At 42.6% G+C, this 20,113-nt stretch overlaps 1 protein-coding gene across 1 annotated transcript in view; it reads right to left on the minus strand.

Moving 5' to 3' along the window:
• The window catches only part of LOC107218308 (obscurin), a 203,311-nt gene extending 198,015 nt beyond the window's left edge, over positions 1-5,296 (minus strand). The window contains exon 1 of the mRNA XM_046731395.1: positions 3,898-5,296. The gene's annotated coding sequence lies outside the window, so the exon portion shown is untranslated. The remainder of the gene's footprint in view (positions 1-3,897) is intronic.
• Positions 5,297-20,113: the final 14,817 nt, after the last annotated feature.

The raw sequence follows: 20,113 nt of genomic DNA on the forward strand, positions 1-20,113 counted from the left end.
TAAGCGGCTTGCTCCGCATTAACATTATCTGGATTGTACGGAGGAACGGGCCGAGTAGGAGGAGGAATTCGCGACGCGGTCGCGAAATTTGATTGACCAAACACAAACCGCGGTCTGATCTCGCTGGCCAATAACAACCGGAATTACATCAGGTTGCGGGCCTTATCAGCGTCTCGATTAGGCTGCAAACAACAGAGGACTTGCGGTTTTGCCATATTCCAGTTGGACCGTGAAGCGGAATTCGGCCTGCGACTACACAAGAGACGGAGGAATTTCAAGCTGCAATAATTATCCCCGCAAATTATTATCTCGGGTATCCAGAGCTCCGCGAATATACTGGGACACATTTCTCACATGATAGGTGGTGAAATAATTTCGGAAAAAAAAGACGTTGTTCTGACAAAATATCGGATGTTATTTTATTCATTTTTGTTTACTTATTTTATTGCCATAGAAAAATAATTATTGAAAACGCACAAATGCGTCGCAATGAACAGATCGGGAATTTGAAAGTAACCGCAGCTTCCGAATGTACTGTGTAATTTAGTTTGAAAGATCGGGTCCTGCAATTGCGTACGATCTTCTGCTTTTAACTTATCGATTCTTTTACCTCGGTATACCTGCGTCACAATCATGCATTCCTTTTATTTTTTTTTTTAATGATCGATCGTTGCAAAGAACAAAAAAAAAAAAACTCCAAAGGATTATACGCCTCTTTTACACTAAAATGCTTTTTGGGGCTGACAACTTTATTCCTCTGTACACGCTGTAATTGATGTGAAAGGGAAATTGCGGGGAAATATTGAACGGGAAAATTTCGAGGGGTGTAATCGCTACTTGCCACTCGTCGGGGAACCAGTTACGCGCTCTTCACCACCAGCGGCATTTATTACCTCCATTTTTACCTAAAAGTTGACGTGCAGACAGTGGCACGTTAAAGGACCCAGCATGGCGGTGTCAATTGCTAATTGTGCAGTTCGAGTTTAAAGTAATTTTTCACTTCGAAAATCGCACAAAGTACACAACTCGCTGTATAGGTATAAGGGAACTGTGAAGAAACAAATGATATTTGTTCGTTTGATGCGGATAGGACGGGATATCACCATTTTGCAACAAACCAAATGACGAATTCGATACCTTATTATTATTTCAAATGCAAGGGCGCTGATCGAAAAATAAATGGTAATTTCTACTTTTGGCATGATGCGTTCATTCGCTGCCATCATTGCGTATTTTAACCCACGAATCAACGCTATTGTTTTACGGTATATGTGCACCACGTATATGCGCTATACTCGAATGTGAAATTTTGCCAGGAGCAGGCTTCTGAAATACAGAGCAAATTTTCAACCACCCTCGCATTGCGGAGGGTAATATTTTACAATTAAATTCAAACTTGTTTTTGTTCTATCTTCTCGCTCTCTCTCTTCTCTTTAACGCACCTCGGGTTGTACATTAAATAACCATAAACCAACAAGGCTGCGCAGTCTTTTATTTCCTTTTTTCCATCATTAAAACGGCATGATTTTTTTTTTCCTTTCTAAATACCCTCTCAAGCAGTCCATTAGAGTGATTCAAAAAATACCGAGCTTTTTACCTTGAAACTCATTGCTAAATAACTTAATCCGGTGATAGCTATTCTCGGTATATACATTTCAGGTAAATGCAGTAATTAACAAAAATGATACAAATTTGGTGTGACAAGAATAAATAAAACATAATAAAATCATAATAAAAGAAAAACACAAATAATAAAATTTGGCGGTCAAATTGGTAAGTATGTAAATAAAAGCGTATAATGTAACATTGTATAAATGTAAAAACCAGACACATAAATCTAAGATTCTGACGCAAAGGACAGAAAAAAAGCTAAAACACTCGAAATTCAACCAGTAACACATGCATATTTCAATCACATAATTATACAATGCAGACAACGTTCAATTCGATTCTGATAACGATAGTAGTAGTAGTAGTAGTAGTGAAGTATAGTGACATGCCGAGGTCTAAGGTCCCCATGTGGGTTAAATTTTTAATTAAGGTGTAAAATAAATTACAAGCCGAAGTCAAAGGGACTCTTTCGAACGTAAATTCGTCATTCCAATAGCCTTGTTTTATCGTGGATATACATATTCAACATGTACGGTCTGTAGCGTTGGGGGTAGAATAAGTTGAGGTCTCCATGTATTTATCGTCCAAATCTCCGAGCTCGGATTATACACACACATAGGTACGCTAAGGGGATCGAGAATCTGGAACAATGATAGCAAAGTCCAGCCATTAACGTACTTTGGAAATTGTTTTCACGAGGAAACATCGCTAATAATCAAGTGTGCCTCGCAGTATTCATTACATATTTCTACAATATCTAATGGCACTCTTTTTTCTGCCATGCTTTTCGAAATCGTAGACAACCAAATGAAATATCAAAAGTTTGGAGAACGAAGTGTTGTTGTAGTATTCTACGTCGCGAAACCAAATTTCTAAGCTATAAAAAAACAAATTTAATCCAACTGTTTCGAACAGATGGAAAAATTATGTCGGCAGAATTGTCGACTTTGAACGTATAAATTGAAGGAAACTATTTAATGCAACGAAAAAAATGTAATGAACTTTTCAGCAAAAATATAAATAGGCACGTGAAGTAGAAAAAAAAACAAAAAAACAAGACGATTTTTATTTCCCACGTTTATGATAAATAAAATGCAATTTTTTTTAGTATCGTCTCGAAATGTTCAAAATTGAAATCTCCTCTTAGACACAATATTTATGGATTCCGATACAACCTTTTTAAGCCCCGTTTGTACAGGTTTCTTGGATACTTGTCAGCAGGTTACCAGTTTCTTTATATTGTGATTTGATTCTTGAAAGTGAGGTAGGAAAATGTTATTCAAACGCAACGTGACCCTCTGTCTCTGATCTTCAGGGATGCTTCTAAATCCATTGCGGATGCACAAGGATGACTGTAATAACTTGAAACACGGCAACCAGAGACCTCATGCCCATTTCTACACCCAAGTACGTGGTAAATTCTGGACCGCTGTAGAAGCCGCTAAGTGCTGACCTGAAAACCGGCGTGTCCAAATTTTTCACATAAAGTGTCATCAGCCTCTGGTTTGTGTGCTCCAGGGATCGCTAGCGTGAGCTTGGTGCACACGTTATGGCTGCACTCCATCACATTAAATGTGGCAAGGATCCAATAGCCGGGGAATTGATTGTGAGTTAACAAGACACTTTGGAGCGCCACGTAGGTCGCGCCGGCGGACGCTCGGCTCGGGAAGGAAGCAGTCGGCTCTTCTTAATTGAGGAAAGCTTCTAAAAGCAAATTGAGGGAGGGCAAAAAAAAAAGAAGGCGAAAATAAGCCCCGGTACGGCTCTGCCTAGTTATGCCGTTACGGCTGACGGCGGGGGAAACCGACAAACAAACAGGGCGGAAGGGAAGGAGGATGAAGGACCCCGAGGAGGGATCAGCTTCTTATTTCGTTTCGTTTCATTCCCACGTATATTTCATTTATTTTATTTCTCCTCGTTTCGTCTCGTCTCGTTCCGTGTCGTTTCGCTTCCTTCTCAACCATCTACCTCGCCTACCGCCCACTCCATATTCATTTCACCGCGAAATTAGCCTCCGGCAGTTCTCCACCGGGCAAACAACCCACGGCACATTTCAGACTCAGCCACGTAACAATTCCGCCCTCTCTTCGTCGCCGGATGTTAGCTCCACAAAAAATTTTTCACCCAACCATTACCTATACGGCCACAAATCGCACGCTGTTAACTTCGGCTTGAATCAATCCCCGTTGATAAGCGAGGACGCGTTAATCGTTCGCGATAATGTGCGAATACCGCATAACGAGCTACTAATCCATTACAGATACGCGTATAGTATTATGTACTCACTCTAGCTGTCGCCGATGGGTATCCGCTGGCAGATAATATCGACGTTGAATTGCAACTAATCATAGAGATAATTCACCTCGCACTGATTCACACTCCCATCAAGCCGTCATCCCGGCGGGTTCACATATCGTCCCTTCAACACTACGTATAACCGTGCACGCGCGAAACCGCGCTCAAACACTTCGCCAACTGCTGTAACTCCACTCGTGACGAACGGAATCTCGCTGTTCCGCGTACGTGGTTTGTGTCTAGTAGCTATTTCCTTGAGTTAAGATTCACTGCGGCCTGCCGCTGCGGCCATTCTTCCCGTATTCATCTGCTCGTACAAGACTTCGACCAGGACATGAAGAAGCCAGCGTTTTCGTACATAACATTTTTTCATCCGTCAGAGCGCACGCCCTGCTCATCGGATGAGTATATTACTATATACATATATGTATATATATATAGATATATATATATAGTACATATATAGTATATATATATATATATATATATATATATATATATGTATATATATACACGTGTCAGTTTGTGACGGATAGTTTTAATTTGACCTAAAGGATCGCCGGCGGGTGAGGCTGACTTTTTCGAAGACTATCGTGATCCCTGTCGCCTGGCGTCATCCAAACTTTTCACTCAACACTCACCGCCTCTCTTCGAGTTCACCGTTCTTCAGCTTTTCAAACCTTATCGCGAGCCTCCTCGACCGCGCTTTGTCGCCAGGGGTTAAAGTTGAAACTCGATAACGACCTTGGATTAAAACGAGTCTCAACTGCGACTATCGCAAATTCCCGCACCTAGTGCCCCTGTCATTTTGGGTGGATCACCGGAGCTTAAGAAAACCGCACTGATTTGCCAGAAGGTCAAGTTCACCAAGATCCGGGTTGACCAGCTTGACCGCGCTCGGCGTTCGTACTCTTCAGCGATGTTCTACACTGTACTGTCGCGTAAGAAAGAAGGGGAATAACAATGATAGTAATGGGTGTAAAGATCAGCAGAAGTGGAAAGAGGTAATAGAAGTTTGGTGGGAACTTGCCTACTGCGCATTCGATTTGATTTACGAACCGTTATACCACACCACGACACTATCTCCGCAGTCATACCCTGCTCATCTCTCTACACGTACGTGCATATCTCGCACGACACGAATTTCACGTTGGTATACTATTTAGCCTTTGGTCACACGCGAACCACGAGGATCGAATAAAGATCCGGAGAACTTGACACTCGGTACTGAAACTTCCCAACTCGAACTTTGACCGTTCTTCAAGCAACCCTCGTGACATCCATGCTCGATAGTTCTCGCCTGGCCAACCGCGGCGGGCGTTCAAACTCTCCGCGATCTCAGACCGTACCCAGCGCTTGAACCAGGTCCGCTCTGTTCCTGGTTGTCAGAAGTTTGCCAAAGGACTGCCGGGCAGAGGCGGCAAACTCTGACGCGCATACCGCTCACGCACCAGCTGCCCCACCCCCAGAGTATATAGTCACCTTTCATCCCCTACCCCTGGAACTGGGAGGCTGTCACACTGCCCACCGGACTCGGCGAGGAACCGAGGCACCGCTGCCCCGCGACCTCGACTTGGTCAGCCACGGGGAAACCACGATGCAGCATCGCCGACGCCTTTAATTACCAGAAATTTCCAACACTTTTTCTTCTGTCGAGAAAAAAGGTCCGACTCATGGTCCGTGAGACGGAATTTTTCACGCAAGCTCTTTCGGACTGTATCCTTGTCTCGATCATCGGCCGCATGCACGTCGAGGCGTGAGAAGGCGAACGCTGCATAGCGAGCAGCTCTAAATACGTCACCGGAATAACCTATCGAATCCATTCTACCGCTGGGTCCGTACATCGGGGCAAGGTGGCTGGTCGTGCCACAGCTCTCTATCTGTTTGTATTTCCCCTGGGAAGCGTGTATATTCATGTGCCCAGATAACGGGCATATGTGGACTTGATACAACAAACGTACATCCGAGAGTCGCATTGATACGTTTACTGCACTGGGAAAATTTACTCTACCGAGGTTATGCAGGTGGGTACAATATCCCGGCTTTAACCGACCACCGACAATTTAGCAATTACCTTTGGTCCCGAGCACGGCTCGCTCAATTACTCATTTTTCTACGCTGACCTCCGTTCTCTCTTCCATTTATCCAACGCACGGACATCGAGCAGTGACGTACCGTGGTTACACGTCACAACGCCGCGAGACTCGACTCGACTTATGCCGGCACGCGGATGCTTTCACCCTCTTTTAGGATCGATCCCGTTGGCATCGGTCCGACGTTGGACCGGCGAAAAATGGAACGTCTCGACCCGCAGAACCAATCAAAACCCCGAAATTATTTCCAGCTCAAAATCGGTCTGGGAATATTTTCCATTCAATCCGATAACGCGGCTCTCTTATATCTCCGCCGAACAATCGTGTCCGGGTGCTCCCAACGGTGCAGTGCCTTTCCGGTGTCCGGTGTATACGACATATGCACATACATGTAGTGAAAGCAGAATTGAGACACGGAAAATGGAAGATTAAATTAAACCTCAAGGGGCAAACTGAATCTGAGAGTAAGCGGACTCGGGTTTTACGTCTAGACAAGAGGACGCCGTCCAATATTCAATAAATTCTCGAGATTTCGTAAACTTCAACAATCACCGCAGCTCCAAATGAGAACTGCACCGAATGGGGCTGGCGGTGGCTTCACGCCTGGTGGTTAATAGGACCGCATTGTTGGACCTTGTGGAGGGTGAATGGAGCGCTGAGGCCTCGCAGTGACTCAACTGGCGGAGCAGCGTGCCGGAATCCACACCGCTTCAACCTTAATCGTGTCTCAACCGAGTGCAGTTTTGGATCGTAAATGGTAAATGCATTGTCTGGAGACGCGCGGACTCTGCAGTTCGAGGAGAATCTGCGGCGCGTTAAGCGCCACTAGACTGCAGGGTAATTCCCCGGCTGCACAAGGCACCGCGGAAATAAAGCGGTTTCAACCAGTTACAAGTCCCGCGCTTCTGACGATGGACTCCCTCGTTTCCGACGTCAGACGAGGTCTCGTCTCTCTCCCTCTCTCTCCCTCACTGTCTGACAGGCAAGTTAATAGTTTGTTGCACTGTGATATACCGACAAACAGTAAAGCCTCTACCAGCGAGCAGCCGAGCCTCCCTTGCTGAGAAGTGCCGGAGCCCAGGCAAACAAGAAGCTGAGCTGGAAATACAAGAAGCACCCTGTATCATAACCGTCCCTCCGCATCAACTGCACCCTCCGACAATGGCGTAGAGACGACAGTGTGGATGTGCGTTGAAAGGTCCTTCGCAGTTGTCGGCCTCCTCTGAGGGTTGGAGCGGTAAGTTGTGCGGTTGTGCATTTGGCTCTCGTGCCAGCCCATTCCGAGATTGAATCTCGCAAAACTGCAGCCCCTCAGATTTCGCCCTCTGTCTCCGACTGCCACACGGTATAATTAATTCATAATGCCCAACTAATTGCGCAACCATGTCGGATAGTTGTACACCCATGCGAACACAATAGCATTTAATTTGTTCCCTAATTAAACAGACTGCATCGCGGATCCGCCGGACTTGGAGTATCTGCAAAACCAACTACACTATACTTGCACCAACCGTCACGGTGGTCGGTTTTCAGAGTTCTACGGTTAACTGGGAAGATATTGCGCACTCGCTGTTTCATTCCGCGATTTGTGATACTTGGATCCTTTAACGATAATCACCGTTCTCGACAGTTCGGATATCAGTTTGACCGCGGGTGAGAGGTTGCGCTGCTGGTAAAGAGAAACGAGGTTTGAAGTCTTGCTTGGTTTTGCTCGGAAGTTTCCCGGAACTTGAGCACGCGGTTCTCACGACGTGTTGTGTCGTGGCGTGCCCCCATAATTCCCGTCGATCCCAGGGTTAACCACGAGTTTACCTATTATTATCACGCAACTGCAGCTGTCAGGCAAGCAGCCAGTGAACCGGTATCCCAGTATATCTGGCAAATGCGGGATGAGCGGCGGAAGTGAGATCTGTGAAAATTCCCCGTACAATCCAGGTTGTAAGTTTTGTCGTGTGGCGTTATGATTTATATGCCCGCATATGATATGTGCTGCCGAGATGGGGACAGAAAAATCCTCGGAAGGTCGGTATGCTGAGCAGAATGGATATAAGGGATGGAGAGGCTGAGAAAGAGGGGAAAGAGGGGAAAGCACGGGAAGCTGAGTAACTGGGGAGCCTCATTCGTGATCCTTATCGCAGCTTGGCGAAAGAACGAATTTGCGTATCGAAATTGGATTCCTATTCCCTTAGATTACAAAACTGAGTTAAGAGGCGGCTGTACTGAGTTTCACACACGTGGGAAACATCTGCGCCTTAAATTATCCGCTGAAAGATACTTCACATTTATATAACTCTCAAGGCTCTGACTTTTTCAAATTCTAATTGATTGAGAAAAAAAAATCATTGCGCTTGAGTCTTAGACTAGGCGGAACTAAGAAAACCTAAGTCAATATAATCTGTCATCAGGAAAATTCAATCGTTGCCCAATAGGTCCTATCCGAACGACGGATAGTAGGGATTTCCCGTGAAAGTCATCGTCGATTCCGATTGGATGGTTATAAACATTTCTCAATTCTTTGGGACGAAATGTTGCACGTATGTGCTGCGTGGCAAGATTTCGGCAATTGATCTCTGAGCGGCCATCGTAACCACTTTGACAGATCCATCGATTGGGCTCTCATTGTCAGTCGAGAAGAGCTCCACGCCCCAGTCAATTTCCTATTCTGGTGATTCCACGTGAACGAAAAGTTTAATCACCGTTCCGTGAGGCTCCAACACTGTGCGTAACGTCGGGGACGCTGAGTTGGTTCGGTTAACTCGACTCCTCGACGGCTTGAAAACGCGGCGAGTCGCGACGTGACAAAGGCTCATGAGGAGGCCGTGAGGAATAGGAAGGAGGATAAGGAAGTCGAAAAAGGGCAGGGTGGAAGGGAGTTTGGCGCACGAGGCTCGCAGCTAACTGACTCAACCGTGCGAGAAATAAGCAATTCCCCCGATAATGGTCTCCACGTGTACCATCCACCCCTTACTTAGAAGGGACATGGTTATGCCGAAGGTGTAAGGTTCCCGCGCGAGCGGTCGAGAATAGGAACCGGGAAGAAATGCCCACTCGATGCCTTATAATGCGATCTAGATCAACGTGCATGATCGATTTTTCATCGAAAATCTGTGCGGTTTACGCTGTAGAAGTGGGCGAATCCTCTCGCGTTTAATACAAGTGATCGGTAGGCCGAGACTGTGCTCCGAATATCGCTGGAGGTTCTGAACTGAATGGTCCACCACCTTTATCGCAATCAGCGCGTCTAAATTTTTTGGCAGAGTTTGGGATACACCCCCTGATTTATACACCCTTTGACTGATCAAAGTGAACGGTGCCAGAGGCGAGAAGGTAGGGTGGGAAATTGCTCGGGGACTGGGGAAAGTGGAAGAGACGGAGCAGGCGATGATGATGGATCGAGCCCAGCGCGATTGGCAGCTCCGTTATTACCTACACGTTGAACAATAACGGGGAATCGGAATGCGATGTTGAATGAGTGCTACGCGTTAGATAGCTGTCTCGTTGACGAAATTGGGTCCAGCCACAGCCAAGGCAGTCTAGGCTTCCGATGCGAACTTAAAATCCACTTTGCCGATGGAGCTCATTAGGATGTTGGGTAACAATGCTGATTGTGGTAGACGGTGAACAGTGACAGTCAGATAGAATATTCTCAGCGACTGCGCGTGAATCTGTACAGGTATAGTCAATTACTCTACAATTACTGAACCGGTCCAATTAGCCTATTTTTAAAACTGATTCGTCTATCATAACCACATGTAACTGATATCTTGGAAGTATGAATTTCTGTAAACATTGTATTTAAGGCGGTGGGGGGAGTGATACGAAGCTTTTGGGTGGGGGACAAAAGTTGTAAGGATCAATATTTGGAACGCCCGATGTTTCGAAATTTCAAACATGCGAAAATAAAATAACGAAAGATGAATTCTTCGAAATTTTGATGAGTGACTACCAATCAGTGACACTTTTACGTATCCAGATTTCGAACAGCCATTCCAAATATTGATCCTTCTAAGTTTTGACCCCCACCCAAGGTTTCTGGATATTCTAGGTGGAGGAGAAACAGCAACTAGACCCTAATTTTATGGGTATCATGTTCCAAAGGGTGTTCCTTGTTTGGAGCTCTGTTTCGATTGGTAAAAATAATGTACAATAATATTTTTATGAAATTAAGGCATTTGAAATACACGCTAGAAAACGTTGTAATTACGCCTAAAAACCTCCACCTGTAAACAATACTCTATGACGATAAAAATGATTGTACGTTTTGGAATTTTTAGTGAATGTAGTATTGATATATAAAATAAAAGTGATCCGTAAGTTACTTTTTGGTACTGTAGGTCGGTGAAAAAACAAAGAAAATATAATAATCAACATTTTAGACCAACTTTATTTGGTGGTGTAACCTGTTTTTCGGTTCATATATATATATATATATATATATGTATGTATATGTATATATTGATTTACTTATAAATTCCGACACGTAAGGATCCTACATATACGTATATATATATATATATAAGATTGATTTGTGTGATATTTAGTCGATACTTCATACTCATTTAACAAGTAAATCAATTTGCGCAACTTAGTCATTGTTTAATAATTATCGCTAGTTTGCTCTACTGTATGTTCAAATCATTTTCGCATTAATTTAGAGACTTTTATGTTTATGTTATATAATTATACATTTGTATTCTCAGTGTAGGATCCTTCCGTGCCGGAATTGGGGCAGTGCTCTCTGATTTTGGTTATTTCATGTGTTGTCATTAGCGAAATAGCAACAATATTTATGGACGTAGACATTATAAATTGAGTAGAGATGTTTTATAGATAGATCTAAATATAAAACTATAATAAGCTAGCCTCAATTTCTTAGCATTTTTTAAGGTCTAAAACTTTTTATCTTAGAAATCAATATGAATGACTCTTTCTCGACTGATTAGACACCGAGAAATGGGGAGAAGGCATTTGAAATAGTGTAGAAACAACAGATAATAAAATACAAACAGGATACTGGAAAATTACTATATTTATTGATTTTAATACAGGTTACATTAAATGATAACAATACGATATCATGAATATCGTGTCCTGCAGAGATATTTTGCACTTGTGTGCAGCACAGAACTTAAACTATACTTCAAAGCTAAAAAAAAACAACTATCTTGAATAACGTTTTTCATATTCCGCTTAGTGATGTGCATATATTGTACTTCTTTTTCCACATATTCTCGCTATCTTTCACTGTATAACTATTTATAGGCTTGTAGAAGTACTATACACTGACACTCAGACACTTGTGCTGGAATAAGAGCATATTGAATAAACTGTAATTGAAATAATGAAAAAATTTTGTAGCTGTGAATTTGTCATTTTCCTTCCCGATCGCTCTGAAGAATCCAGTGGGAATTTCATGTTCCTTGAGAGGAACTTTTGATCTGTTGTTCCCGGTAGGTCGACACTGTGCGCGCTGGATGCCTATAGCAAATTGACGGTGATGAAATTCATTGGAGATTTGATTTCAGCATCATATCAGACCGTCAATATTGTCAACAAGGATCTGAAGCGATTAGCCGTCACTCTTTCGAGCGGAGGATCTTTCATCTAAGAATCGATTTGTACGTTCCTTTCTAGACTAATTCAACCTCAAGAGATGCAGGACAGACATCCGAGAGAGCGTGAGATCAACCGCAGATGAATGACGATAGAAATCTATCGTTTTTTATGTGTAACTCTTTATCCTTTGCTGGCGGCGTATTCGGACTGCGCCAAATCGATTCTTTTAGCAGAATCGTATCGAAATAGCGCATCATCGAATGGCTTTCAGCATTTTTCAATACCGTCAAGTTTACACCGAAATTACAAAACGGCAAGCCAAAATTCTTATTCAGCGAAAGATCTTTTATCTGAAAACGTTTTGTAAGACCCAATGCTGACTAATTGGATACCAGGAATTGGAGCACCACCAACCACCTCCGACCACCTTCGTCCTCTTCGTCCCCTCTGCTTCACCATGTATTCTATAACATTAATATTCATTATTATTCCAAAAACTTTTCATTTGCTCTCCCGATCTTGAATTTTCGCAGGCATAGAATCAACACGCTATTTTAGCTAGTCGCAAGTCAATTATCTACGTTGAGTAGAGGAGCAGAATTGTTTTTCGAAAAGTGTTCGTATAGAAAAAAATTCAGAGTAACTACCTTTCATCACGGGTGAGCTAATTTTGATCGAGATGAAATGGATGCTCGTATGTGAGACAGTATTCAACACAGTGTCCTAATTTAAATACCTAAAAAGGTGATTGTCGGCAATTTTTTTTGTTTTTTGATAGGGTGAGAGAACGAAGCTTCTTGATACTTCCAGTGTATTTTAACACACATTTGAAAGGTACGAGCAAACATCATTATAACTGTCGCAGAATAGTAGCGTTATTAGCTGACCCGTTAACTGAATAATATATCTTCAATTAACGGCTGACCATCAAAGGGCCTAGTCGCTTGAGTCTGGAATCGGCAGGGAAGATAAAGTGCGTATTTCTTGTCTGAAATGTGAAAACTAAAATCATTATACATCAAAAATCATACATGGTATTAAAGGTCGAAACCAAAGTTTGGATGTTCGAATGTCGGAGGTTCGGTAAGTGTCGTCACCCAAAATTTTTTTTTTCCTGACGTCATCGATCTAACATCAGCTAGCCGAATTTCTCAGTCTGGAAACTACCGCGCAGTAGAGCGGACGTACGAGAATCGCGCTCCGCAGATTACGAGTACCGGGTTCTCTACCTCCTGGATCCTGCGCTCCGGGTCCGCTTCCTGGTGAAACTCGACTTCTAGGGCAAGCGCTCCGTAGTTCTGGTTGTCCAGGTCCTCCACCTGTTTGATTTTGGAAACCAGAAAAAGAGCACCGTAGTTCTCAAGGTGAATGAGGAGGAGGAGGACGAGAATGACGAGCAGAACAAGGTGGATGAGGAGGACAAGGGTGACGAGGAGAACAAGGTGAATGAGGAGGACGAGGATTTGTGAACGGTGAGAAAAACAATTTTATAATATTTGACAGCAATTGTATTTACCCTATATTCAAATTTTTTTGAACTTGGCATGTTCACAATAAATTACTTCAGTTCATTTTTCGTGCAAGCCCAAATTCAGTAGCAATCAATGCGCTAATAAATAATCTTCTTAGTAAAATGTGACAATTTAAAACTATATTAATCTATACACCATATTCTTGATGTTTTCTGATCCTTGAAATATTTATTAGTATTCAATGCATTACCCGAGGTGGTCACTGGTGGTCGTTGAAAGTGGTTGGAGGTGGTTGCGGGTGATCGAGGTGAACGAGAAGGAGGACGACAAGAGTAGGGTAGCCTAAAGGGTAGGTTAGGTGCTGGGTGGTTAAGGTTAGATTACCTGCTGAAAAATGGAGAAAACACAGGTTCTGATTTTTTGGCTGTAACTTTTGATCCGCTGCTCGCAGCGTATCGGGATTGCGCTCAATCGATTTGTCTGGCAAAATTACGTCGAAATGGTGCCAGGAAGAATTTATTCCAGCACTTTTCAAAATCGCGAAAATTTTAGCCCAAAATGCAAAGGGGTTAGCTATACTTTTTTCTTCATTTTTAGAGCCAAAAGGATGACTCAGGAAGTGCACCGACACCGGAAGGTGGCGCGATGGCTACTCTGCAGAATAACGCCCTACCACCGACGAAACCGAGCTGTAATCGGTAATCCGTCGACACCGTCAAGTCAGTCGTAATTCAGGAGTGTGAGATCATCGAGATCTTAACTTGGAGATGAGTGAGTGGTGCACCCCATCGATCGGACCGGCCATTGAGGAGGACCTTCCATCCTCCAGGAAAGGCAACGTGGAAACTCAGGATTTCCTGACGGAACGGCTCGGAAAATCGGTGGTGCGTCCTAAGAGTCACCCTCGCGCTACCCAAGGTGGCCCACTACTTGACTCACCTTTTCCTCAAACGTAACGTAGTACCTAGTCATACTAAATTTGTTCTGTCACGTTTTAATAGTTGATTTGATTACATTAATCGTTCCCAATCTCTCTTTGTCATTTGCAATACTATACTTGTTATAACTCAGTATACAAAATATAAACCATTGTGGACAATATGTTTCCCATCTATTCGTCCTGTCCATACCACTAAGTTCCTGTCACCCAAAATACTAGACTTTCATCACAGCGGGTATGTCTACACTTGATGCAAACAAAGCCCAAAGTAATCTTTTTCTGACCGCTCAAGAATAGGTTATACATATATTCATTGTAAGTCACGTTGGACAAGATCCTTCAGATCATCGACTGCACGTAACAGAGGTTAGTCTTGCTATTTTCTCCATTTTTGGAGGCATGAATTTGTGGTCTCAGATTCAACTTGTATGACTCTTTTCCGACCAATTGGACCCCAAGGAACTCAGAAAACGCAGCAAAAGGAGCGTGGGATCAACGGGAGAGAAGATACGGTGACAAAAGCACCTGCTGAAAAGTGTCGAAAATTCAGGTTTTCGTTTTTTGGCTGTAACTTTCGATGCGTTGATCGCAGCGTATTGGGACTGCGCCCAATCGATTTCTCTCTCAAAATTACGTCGGAATAGTGCCACTATCAATTTATTCCAGCGCTTTTGAAAATCGCGAAAATTTTCGCCAAAAATACAAAGGGGTTAACCTTCCTTTTTTTTTTACCAAAAAATTTTTCGTCTCAGAATTAATTCGTATGACTCTTTTCTGACCAATTGGACCCCAAGGAACTCAGAAAACGCAGCAAAAGGAGCGTGGGATCAACGGGAGAGAAGACACGAGGAAAAAAGCACCTTCTGAAAAATGTCGAAAATTCAGGTTTTCGTTTTTTGGCTGTAACATTCGATGCGTTGATCGCAGCGTATTGGGACTGCGCCCAATCGATTTCTCTCGCAAAATTACGTCGGAATAGTGCCACAAATAATTTATTCCAGCACTTTTGAAAATCGCGAAAATTTTCGCCAAAAATACAAAGGGGTTAACCTTCCTTTTTTTTTTACCAAAAAATTTTTCGTCTCAGAATTGATTCGTATGACTCTTTCCCGACCTATTCGACGCCAAGGAACTCAGAAAACGCAGCAAAAGGAGCGTGGGATCAACGGGAGATAAGATACGAGGAAAAAAGCACCTGCTGAAAAATGTCAAAAATTCAGGTTTTCGTTTTTTGGCTGTAACTTCCGATGCGTTGATCGCAGCGTATTGGGACTGCGCCCAATCGATTTCTCTCGCAAAATTACGTCGGAATAGTGCCACAATTAATTTATCCCAGCACTTTTGAAAATCGCGAAAATTTTCGCCAAAAATACAAAGGGGTTAACCTTCCTTTTTTTTTTACCAAAAAATTTTTCGTCTCAGAATTGATTCGTATGACTCTTTCCCGACCTATTCGACGCCAAGGAACTCAGAAAACGCAGCAAAAGGAGCGTGGGATCAACGGGAGAGAAGATACGAGGAAAAAAGCACCTGCTGAAAAATGTCGAAAATTCAGGTTTTCGTTTTTTGGCTGTAACTTTCGTTGCGTTGATCGCAGCGTATTGGGACTGCGCTCAATCGATTTCTCTCGCAAAATTACGTCGGAATAGTGCCACAATTAATTTATTCCAGCACTTTTGAAAATCGTGAAAATTTTCGCCAAAAATACAAAGGGGTTAACCTTCCTTTTTTTTTTACCAAAAAATTTTTCGTCTCAGAATTGATTCGTATGACTCTTTCCCGACCAATTGGACCCCAAGGAACTCAGAAAACGCAGCAAAAGGAGCGTGGGATCAACGGGAGAGAAGATACGAGGAAAAAAGCACCTGCTGAAAAATGTCGAAAATTCAGGTTTTCGTTTTTTGGCTGTAACTTTCGATGCGTTGATCGCAGCGTATTGGGACTGCGCCCAATCGATTTCTTCCGCAAAATCACGTCGGAATAGTGCCACAATTAATTTATTCCAGCACTTTTGAAAATCGCGAAAATTTTCGCCAAAAATACAAAGGGGTTAACCTTCCTTTTTTTTTTACCAAAAAATTTTTCGTCTCAGAATTGATTCGTATGACTCTTTCCCGACCAATTGGACCCCAAGGAACTCAGAAAACGCAGCAAAAGGAGCGTGGGATCAACGGAAGAGAAGATACGAGGAAAAAAGCACCTGCTGAAAAATGTCGAAAATTCAGGTTTTCGTTTTTTGGCTGTAACTTTCGATGCGTTGATCGCAGCGTATTGGGACTGCGCCCAATCGATTTCTTCCGCAAAATCACGTCGGAATAGTGCCACAATTAATTTATTCCAGCACTTTTGAAAATCGCGAAAATTTTCGCCAAAAATACAAAGGGGTTAACCTTCCTTTTTTTTTACCAAAAAATTTTTCGTCTCAGAATTGATTCGTATGACTCTTTCCCGACCTATTGGACCCCAAGGAACTCAGAAAACGCAGCAAAAGGAGCGTGGGATCAACGGGAGAGAAGATACGAGGAAAAAAGCACCTGCTGAAAAATGTCGAAAATTCAGGTTTTCGTTTTCTGGCTGTAACTTTCGATGCGTTGATCGCAGCGTATTGGGACTGCGCCCAATCGATTTCTCTCGCAAAATGACGTCGGAATAGTGCCACAATTAATTTATTCCAGCACTTTTGAAAATCGCGAAAATTTTCGCCAAAAATACAAAGGGGTTAACCTTCCTTTTTTTTTTACCAAAAAATTTTTCGTCTCAGAATTGATTCGTATGACTCTTTCCCGACCTATTGGACCCCAAAGAACTCAGAAAACGCAGCAAAAGGAGCGTGGGATCAACGGGAGAGAAGATACGAGGAAAAAAGCACCTGCTGAAAAATGTCGAAAATTCAGGTTTTCGTTTTTTGGCTGTAACTTTCGATGCGTTGATCGCAGCGTATTGGGACTGCGCCCAATCGATTTCTCTCGCAAAATTACGTCGGAATAGTGCCACAATTAATTTATTCCAGCACTTTTGAAAATCGCGAAAATTTTCGCCAAAAATACAAAGGGGTTAACCTTCCTTTTTTTTTTACCAAAAAATTTTTCGTCTCAGAATTGATTCGTATGACTCTTTCCCGACCTATTGGACCCCAAAGAACTCAGGAAACGCAGCAAAAGGAGCGTGGGATCAACGGGAGAGAAGATACGAGGAAAAAAGCACCTGCTGAAAAATGTCGAAAATTCAGGTTTTCGTTTTTTGGCTGTAACTTTCGATGCGTTGATCGCAGCGTATTGGGACTGCGCCCAATCGATTTCTCTCGCAATATTACGTCGGAATAGTGCCACAATTAATTTATTCCAGCACTTTTGAAAATCGCGAAAATTTTCGCCAAAAATACAAAGGGGTTAACCTTCCTTTTTTTTTTACCAAAAAATTTTTCGTCTCAAAATCGATTCGTATGACTCTTTTCCGACCAATTGGACGCCAAGGAACTCAGAAAACGCAGCAAAAGGAGCGTGGGATCAACGGGAGCGAAGATACGAGGAAAAAAGCACCTGCTGAAAAATGTCGAAAATTCAGGTTTTCGTTTTTTGGCTGTAACTTTCGATGCGTTGATCGCAGCGTATTGGGACTGCGCCCAATCGATTTCTCTCGCAAAATTACGTCGGAATAGTGCCACAATTAATTTAACCCAGCACTTTTGAAAATCGCGAAAATTTTCGCCAAAAATACAAAGGGGTTAACCTTCCTTTTTTTTTTACCAAAAAATTTTTCGTCTCAGAATTGATTCGTATGACTCTTTCCCGACCTATTGGACGCCAAGGAACTCAGAAAACGCAGCAAAAGGAGCGTGGGATCAACGGGAGAGAAGATACGAGGAAAAAAGCACCTGCTGAAAAATGTCGAAAATTCAGGTTTTCGTTTTTTGGCTGTAACTTTCGTTGCGTTGATCGCAGCGTATTGGGACTGCGCCCAATCGATTTCTCTCGCAAAATTACGTCGGAATAGTGCCACAATTAATTTATTCCAGCACTTTTGAAAATCGTGAAAATTTTCGCCAAAAATACAAAGGGGTTAACCTTCCTTTTTTTTTTACCAAAAAATTTTTCGTCTCAGAATTGATTCGTATGACTCTTTCCCGACCAATTCGACCCCAAGGAACTCAGAAAACGCAGCAAAAGGAGCGTGGGATCAACGGGAGAGAAGATACGAGGAAAAAAGCACCTGCTGAAAAATGTCGAAAATTCAGGTTTTCGTTTTTTGGCTGTAACTTTCGATGCGTTGATCGCAGCGTATTGGGACTGCGCCCAATCGATTTCTCTCGCAAAATTACGTCGGAATAGTGCCACAATTAATTTATTCCAGCACTTTTGAAAATCGCGAAAATTTTCGCCAAAAATACAAAGGGGTTAACCTTCCTTTTTTTTTTACCAAAAAATTTTTCGTCTCAGAATTGATTCGTATGACTCTTTCCCGACCTATTGGACGCCAAGGAACTCAGAAAACGCAGCAAAAGGAGCGTGGGATCAACGGGAGAGAAGATACGAGGAAAAAAGCACCTGCTGAAAAATGTCGAAAATTCAGGTTTTCGTTTATTGGCTGTAACTTTCGTTGCGTTGATCGCAGCGTATTGGGACTGCGCTCAATCGATTTCTCTCGCAAAATTACGTCGGAATAGTGCCACAATTAATTTATTCCAGCACTTTTGAAAATCGTGAAAATTTTCGCCAAAAATACAAAGGGGTTAACCTTCCTTTTTTTTTTACCAAAAAATTTTTCGTCTCAGAATTGATTCGTATGACTCTTTCCCGACCAATTGGACCCCAAGGAACTCAGAAAAAGCAGCAAAAGGAGCGTGGGATCAACGGGAGAGAAGATACGAGGAAAAAAGCACCTGCTGAAAAATGTCGAAAATTCAGGTTTTCGTTTTTTGGCTGTAACTTTCGATGCGTTGATCGCAGCGTATTGGGACTGCGCCCAATCGATTTCTCTGGCAAAATTACGTCGGAATAGTGCCACAATTAATTTATTCCAGCACTTTTGAAAATCGCGAAAATTTTCGCCAAAAATACAAAGGGGTTAACCTTCCTTTTTTTTTTACCAAAAAATTTTTCGTCTCAGAATTGATTCGTATGACTCTTTCCCGACCTATTGGACCCCAAAGAACTCAGGAAACGCAGCAAAAGGAGCGTGGGATCAACGGGAGAGAAGATACGAGGAAAAAAGCACCTGCTGAAAAATGTCGAAAATTCAGGTTTTCGTTTTTTGGCTGTAACTTTCGATGCGTTGATCGCAGCGTATTGGGACTGCGCCCAATCGATTTCTCTCGCAATATTACGTCGGAATAGTGCCACAATTAATTTATTCCAGCACTTTTGAAAATCGCGAAAATTTTCGCCAAAAATACAAAGGGGTTAACCTTCCTTTTTTTTTTACCAAAAAATTTTTCGTCTCAAAATCGATTCGTATGACTCTTTTCCGACCAATTGGACGCCAAGGAACTCAGAAAACGCAGCAAAAGGAGCGTGGGATCAACGGGAGCGAAGATACGAGGAAAAAAGCACCTGCTGAAAAATGTCGAAAATTCAGGTTTTCGTTTTTTGGCTGTAACTTTCGATGCGTTGATCGCAGCGTATTGGGACTGCGCCCAATCGATTTCTCTCGCAAAATTACGTCGGAATAGTGCCACAATTAATTTAACCCAGCACTTTTGAAAATCGCGAAAATTTTCGCCAAAAATACAAAGGGGTTAACCTTCCTTTTTTTTTTACCAAAAAATTTTTCGTCTCAGAATTGATTCGTATGACTCTTTCCCGACCTATTGGACGCCAAGGAACTCAGAAAACGCAGCAAAAGGAGCGTGGGATCAACGGGAGAGAAGATACGAGGAAAAAAGCACCTGCTGAAAAATGTCGAAAATTCAGGTTTTCGTTTTTTGGCTGTAACTTTCGTTGCGTTGATCGCAGCGTATTGGGACTGCGCCCAATCGATTTCTCTCGCAAAATTACGTCGGAATAGTGCCACAATTAATTTATTCCAGCACTTTTGAAAATCGTGAAAATTTTCGCCAAAAATACAAAGGGGTTAACCTTCCTTTTTTTTTTACCAAAAAATTTTTCGTCTCAGAATTGATTCGTATGACTCTTTCCCGACCAATTCGA

The sequence above is a fragment of the Neodiprion lecontei genome, chromosome 2 (assembly GCF_021901455.1).
Source record: "Neodiprion lecontei isolate iyNeoLeco1 chromosome 2, iyNeoLeco1.1, whole genome shotgun sequence".
Classification (NCBI taxonomy): domain Eukaryota; kingdom Metazoa; phylum Arthropoda; class Insecta; order Hymenoptera; family Diprionidae; genus Neodiprion; species Neodiprion lecontei.